Below are 6,853 nucleotides of genomic sequence, written 5' to 3'. Positions count from 1 at the left end.
ATATATATATATATATATATAATAAAATATTTTTACCTTCTCCACAGCCTCCAAATCAATTGTTATTCCTTCTTTTTCTCCTCCTCCTCTTCCTCTTCTTCCAGCCCGATTGTCAGAGCGTTCTCCTCTTTTACTTTTTCTTCCACTTCTTCTTCCTCCATCACATCATCGAGATTGCCGATGAGCTTGAATTCAATTTATTTACACGCACTCATGTAAGGTCATCCACATCATCGACAATTTCGATGATGCGATGGAATAAATGTAATTGATTCACATGTAACTGAGTAATATCTATAATAACTGTATCACTTTCCTTCTGGACTGAGGAAGAGGAGGAGGAGGAGGAGAAGGAAGAGGCAGTCTCCTCAACATTTTTATTTTTTTATCACATATTTGTCCCCATTTTATCCCATATTTGTTTTAGGTAATAGCAATGTAAAAAAAAATTATCACTACACTGAATCACAGAAAAGTATTCTACCATTTAGTATTAATGGTAGAATATTTTTGCACATTGGGAAAAAAATCACCCATATCTCGCGCGCGAACAAAGGACAAACTTCTTCTTTGTGTGAATGGCCTTGACTCTAACACAGAGACGATACAATGCGGTTGTTCCTCTTCGCGTACGCTAGTATGTCAGTGAGTACTAGTCCCATCGCATCGTCCAGATTCACGATACCGCTTTCGTTTCGGTGTGCGACACTCGTCGATAACGTGTTATGCATGAAAACGCCTCTAAAGTATGATACATACTTTAAATACATACTTTAAAGTATGATACATATTCTAAAGTATGATACATACGTCTCGTGAATACGTTCAATTGCATATTGGTAGTTGCGTCAGATGGCATTATCTTTTTGGCGTTTTTTCTTTTTTGCAGCTACATCCTGTCCATGTTTGTACGGGCCGAGATACAGTCCGCCATTCTGTTACATCGTGCGATCGTGACGTTGCAATTCTTCGAACTGACAGCTTTGTTGTCGTTTACCGCTTTCGCTGTGCTAGCCGCTCAAAGACCTGAGCGCGCCCAAAAAACGGTAATGCCTCGTTTCATTGTTGGAATCCGCTTTTCCATTGCCTTTTTTTTGTCATCTTCTTCTTCGGTTTCATACCCATGCCGATCTTGGTCTTGATTTTCATCATCGCTGCCCAGACGGCAGCTGCGGCGGCTCTCTTGCTCAGAGTCGAATCTCTCGCGACGACGCGTCCTAATGTTTTATCAGTGAGTACGTTATCCGCCGCGTGTCTATCGGTGAGATCATTGCTCCAGAATACGCAATGTCGTTCTCGGCACGCCGCGTTCAACGGATTTATGTCCTCAAGCTAGTTGCTTCCTAAGCCAAGTGCCCGGGCCGCAAAACTGATAACCTGAAATATGTAACTCGAAAGGAAGCGTGTATCATTCGATTCAACAGACCGCGCGAAGAGCTGACATTCGCTACAGTCCTTTATCTTCGATGCGGGACGGTCGATGTGCGTCCGCTGCCATGGTTAATTGTAGTGCTTGTCGCAGGTTCGATAGGTTCGAACCTCCGAATCTGCCTTTAGTGTTTCGGAAGCTTGTCTCAAACGTAGTCTGAATAGAGTTTCGATGTAGTCACCGTGAGAGTACGACCTTTGATATATATTGCAGCCACTCTAGTCTCGAATATCGAAAGGATGACACAGCGCGAGATACATTTTGCTACTGTGCGATTCGCGGATTCGCGAGCCTTTAAATAGTTTAATTCGAGAACGCACAGCCTTTAGTGTGAGCATGAAATTCGTGCTGCAACCGCTAACGATACACGTCACAAATTGTGATGCGAAATCGCGAATGATGGGAAGCAGCGCGGAAAAGCGCAAGCACGGCGAAATGCTGCCGAGTACTATATGCGCGATCATTTACGGTCCGTCGAATATAATGGTAAAACCAATGTTCTCATAAGTTTGCTCCAAACGGCGTACGTTTCGAGAATGTGTACGCCTACTGGAATGTGTACGTCTACTCGAAATCGCTGCAACAGCCAAAGTATCGATATCTCGAAAATCTATTTACGTCTATCGATTAAATCGGATACTTTACGTTCTCCAACAACAGCGATGTCGTTCCACCAAGCGAGGCGCGCCCAAACTCTATTTTTATCTTTGATGACATAGCATGCGACAAGCAGGATGGGGTGAGAGAATACTTTTCGATGGGCCGCCACGCGAACGTTGACTGCTTCTATCTCTGTCAGACGTACGCGAGGATACCTAAACATCTGATACGCGACAACATGATTTTGCTGATCCTGTTTAAACAGGATTGTACTTGAAACACGTTTACAACAATCACCGACATGTCGTACGATGAATTTTGTTTGTTGTGTCGTGATTATTGGCAAAAAAATATGGATTTTTAGTGATAGACAAGGACAGTGCGCTTAAGGACGAGAGATAGGGATTTAACAAGTTCGCGAAACTATAACGTGACTAATCGTTGTCGATACTTCGCCAGAGACGAACATGGCTGATGTGTGCGAGTGTAAAAAAATTGCGAGGAATATCGAAAAGGCGAGCGAATCAATCCGCAAGAAACATCGTGCTTTGAAGAAATGGTAGAATCAAGGAGAAAGAGGAGGGAGAGAAAGAGAGCGAGACGTGCGTTCCGCGACTCCGCGTAAATCCGATGATCGATCATGTACAGCCAATAATCTCCACTTCGTACGACGATCATACGATAGAATCGTTGAAGGATGTTTTCGAAAGGACAGACGATTCGCTAGCAACGAAGGTTCAAAATCGGTTGCAAACGTCGGAAGATCGAGAGACGTTGCAAGCCGGCTTGGGCCCGCTGGGTCAAAAGTACGTCGGGGCTGTCCTGAGGGGAACGCGAGATAAACAGAAGAACGGTATAGATTATGTGTACGGCGTTTACCTACACAAGGATGGATTGATGTTTGGCAATAAACGTTTCGACGTGGATGATACGGACAACATAATTATCGATGGTGTGCAATATGCTGATACACCTGGTCTTTACGAGTTAATTTTCAAGAGAATTTCCGACGATCTTCTCTACACGGAAAACGATATGAACAAGTAAAAGAGCATGCTGCTGGCGACGAACGCACACAAACGCAAGCATCAATCGCAAGGCCAATTATTGAGCAATAGGGGATACAAATACGTAATCGCGTTGATGTCGATTACATCCAAGAAACAGAAGAAGAAATCCTGAAAGGGATTACTTCATGCAATGATATTGAACAACAATGCAATCGATTACGTGGGACGATCCCAACGAGCTGGTGGATTGTCTACGATTGCTTGACGCTTCGCACCAAGCAAGCAACAACGCTAACGACAAAGAGATGCTGTTGATCATCGAGGAACTTTGCGAAGCCGTTCTTATTATAAATTAAATCGCGTATAGATGAAACGAATTAGTCGAGTGTCAGAGAGAAAAAAATATTTTTGCTCTGTGTTTGCGCGTTGAATCATGAAAAAGCGATCCAGCAAAAAGAAATTAGCTCCGAGAGACATCGATTCGTCGAGGAATTGCTCCGGCGAGAAGAAACTTTCCGCGAAGGCGCGTCATAGTTCAAGGATACGATCTGTGGCAGGCAGCAGATATCGCCGAGATGCATATGTACTCGAACTTCAACAGAGGCTATCATTACATACTCACCGTCATCGATGTGCTGAGTATGTACGCGTGAACCGTACCGTTCAAGAGCAAGGATGGAAACGAGACGGCTGATGCTATCGCTGAGATAATTCAAGCGAGTGGAAGAGATCCGAAAAATTTACAAACGGATATGAGGAAGGAATTTTACAACGCCGATGTGTAGAAAATCTTGAAAGAACACGATGTTAATCATTATTCCACGTATTCGACGTTAAAAGCGTCAGTAGTCGAGTGGTTCAATCTCACGCTCAAAAACGACAAAATGTGGAAAATGTATTATATATATAATTTACACTCAACGGCAATTACAAGTGGATCGACGAACTGTCTCGTGTCAGATTACAATGCGCGCAAGCATCGAACTATCGGCATGCGACTCGCCGACATAACTCCTGCGGTCGCCGAAAGATTCTTGAACACGGTGTACAACGCGATAAAGATCGCTAGTCCGGCAAAATTTAAAGTGGGCGATTTGGACGCATGAGCAAGTACAAGGCGACTTTTGAGAAGGATTACACGCCATATTGGACTACCAAGGTGTTTACAATCGTTAAGATGCAGCGTTCCAATCCCGTAAGCTATCTACTCGAGGACTATCACGGAAAATCCGTCGCTGGAGCGTTTTACGAGCACGAGTTACATCGCGCTATTCATCCGGACGTGTATCTCGTGGAGAAAGTACTGCGCCGAAAAGGAGATAAGGTGTACGTCAAATGGCTGGGATTCGATGGATTGCACAATTCATGGATACATACAAACAATGTTATTCGATAAAATTTTGATTCGTGTATTTTTTTCTACACATAAAAAATATATATCATTATATAAACGTATATTTTTTATTACTTCCTATTATCTTCCCTTTGGAGTATATAATTATTTGTAACATCTTATGTATAGAGCAGAATACATACATAGGTAATAATGCAAAAATAATAATATTAATAAATAATAATACTTGTATAAATGTAAAAACATACATAAAGTATAAATTAAAATAATAGTAATACATAATAGTAATACGCATAAATGATAAAAAAATATGGGATACATAAAATGTAAATTGAAATACTAGTATTGTAGTATATAATATTTATGTAAATGTTAAAAACATACGATATGTATTATATGAAAGTACAATAATCGTAATACATAATAAATGCTTACAATTAGTAATACATAATAGTAACATATATTACAAAGGTATCCACCAATGCCCCTAAGGTAATATCTCCGTTGAGTCCGTACGACGTATCGTTTATCGTATGGACTCAGAACGATTTTCAATTCGGATATCGTGTACACTTCGTGTAATTTAGATCGTATACATGGTGAGTCATTTCGATCTCTTCGTTCAAACACTGTTGCGTATAATCATCGAACGTTATCGTTCGCGCTACAACATTATTCTTTATACCTTTCGCCTTTTTGCCATCCACTCTCACCGCGTACATCTTCTCTCAGTCTAACGAATTCGATCATTATCATTATTATTTTCGTTCTTTATCAAACCGGGTACTTTTTGTTCGCGAGAGGCATACCATACATGTTGTCTGCCGGATAATCGCTCGTGTCGAATCTAGCGATATCGCGTTTCATTCTTGTAAACATCGTCATATTCTATATGGTAAATGAGACTGTCCGGTGTACATGGTCATCTTGCATTTGTCGTGATACATCGGTGACATGTACTCGTGATGAAATTCGTACAAGCAGACTTTCGATATGTCGAGTATGCACATAGTCACGTAAATCGGCTTGTCTCGAGTTTGCGCATTTCGATGACGATCAAATTTTCTGCAAAGACACTGCGGCTGTGAAAATTCGGTTTCGCGATCATTGCCTCCGTGCCGTACCGTCTGTCCCATTTTGTTATTAATTTTACATCAATGTGATTGCGCACATTCTCCATGATCGTACTAAATACCACGTTGTTCATTATACAAATTTTTTTCGAAATCGTTTTTTGCACGCGTTCTAAATTGTGTATTGAGATGTAATCGCGGAGCTATGGAGATTGAGCGAATTGTAGCACCCGGTGGATCTTTGTTACACGAAGACCGTGACGAATACATTGCTGCAGGTTGCGATAGTGAATGACGTAACGTTGCTTATCGTACAATATCGTTAGAAGTTTATCTTCGCGCTTGCCGGGTGGTTTATCGCGCGTTGGACAGAAAGTTAAGTGTCGGTCAGTGTGTGTTGGTCGTGTAGATGCTTCGAGATCGACCTTGAGAATATAATGTGGTGGATGAATCCGGAGCGATCGCGCTCACGTCAAAGTTCGCAGCGTCTTCGATCCATCGAAATTCGGCGTATGACAAAGATTGACATCGCCCATCCATACAGATTATTCACATTGTAGTACATCAAGTACGACGATGGATGATTTCGATGGATCGAACGAACGCATGTACTTATTATTAACCTGCACATATTTGTCGGAATATTGACTGATACCGCGCTCGATGAACATGATCATATCAATGTCGATGAGCAACTCGAATTTACACGCGTATGTTTCAGCATGACGTCCCACGTGAAACCTGGCAATGTATAATAATGTATAATAATGCGCGGGATCGAGACAGTAACTCGCGACGCAACTATTGCGAAAATTTTCAAAAATATCGACTAATAACAACAATATACGTTTTCAAGTATAAATCACTGTACTCGCCGAGCGTTCGGATGGAGAATCGCTGCCATGCATTCACGGCGTGAGTGTAATCGCTCTTGGATACGCCTGTCAACGAACTGAAAAATAATTCGCGCGATGGTAAACGCATGTCCTGCAATTTTTCGACGCAATCAATGTATTCGTACGGAAAGACACTTTTTCGTGTGAGAAAATCGAAATCCTCCGCGCTGAGCTTGCAAAATTCGGAACATACAATTTTTAATTTATCTTTGTCGAGATACGACGCCAATTTATCGAGGCTTGCATTTAGAAATTTGAAAGAATCAATGAATTTTAATTTTACACCATTTTTTTTTAAATTCTTTTCATTTTTATCTTCGATGCTATCGATATGTTTAATGAATGAAATATATTTTTCTTTCGTTATCGGTAATACATCTACCTGTCCATCGTACGCGGTAGCAATTTCCTTAATTATAAAATGTGTATCATAGTCCAATAAATTGTGAAATACGACCGGAATGTAGAACGAATTTTTATATAATAATTTA

The 6,853-nt window shown here is 41.1% G+C and overlaps 1 pseudogene; it reads right to left on the bottom strand.

The window, feature by feature from the left end:
• Nucleotides 1-5,669: 5,669 nt before the first annotated feature.
• On the bottom strand, nucleotides 5,670-6,143 carry LOC105621719 (annotated as a pseudogene).
• Nucleotides 6,144-6,853: the final 710 nt, after the last annotated feature.

This window comes from Atta cephalotes (assembly GCF_000143395.1).
Source record: "Atta cephalotes unplaced genomic scaffold scaffold00036, whole genome shotgun sequence".
Lineage (NCBI taxonomy): Eukaryota > Metazoa > Arthropoda > Insecta > Hymenoptera > Formicidae > Atta > Atta cephalotes.
This window is presented reverse-complemented; position numbering and strand designations above follow the sequence as displayed.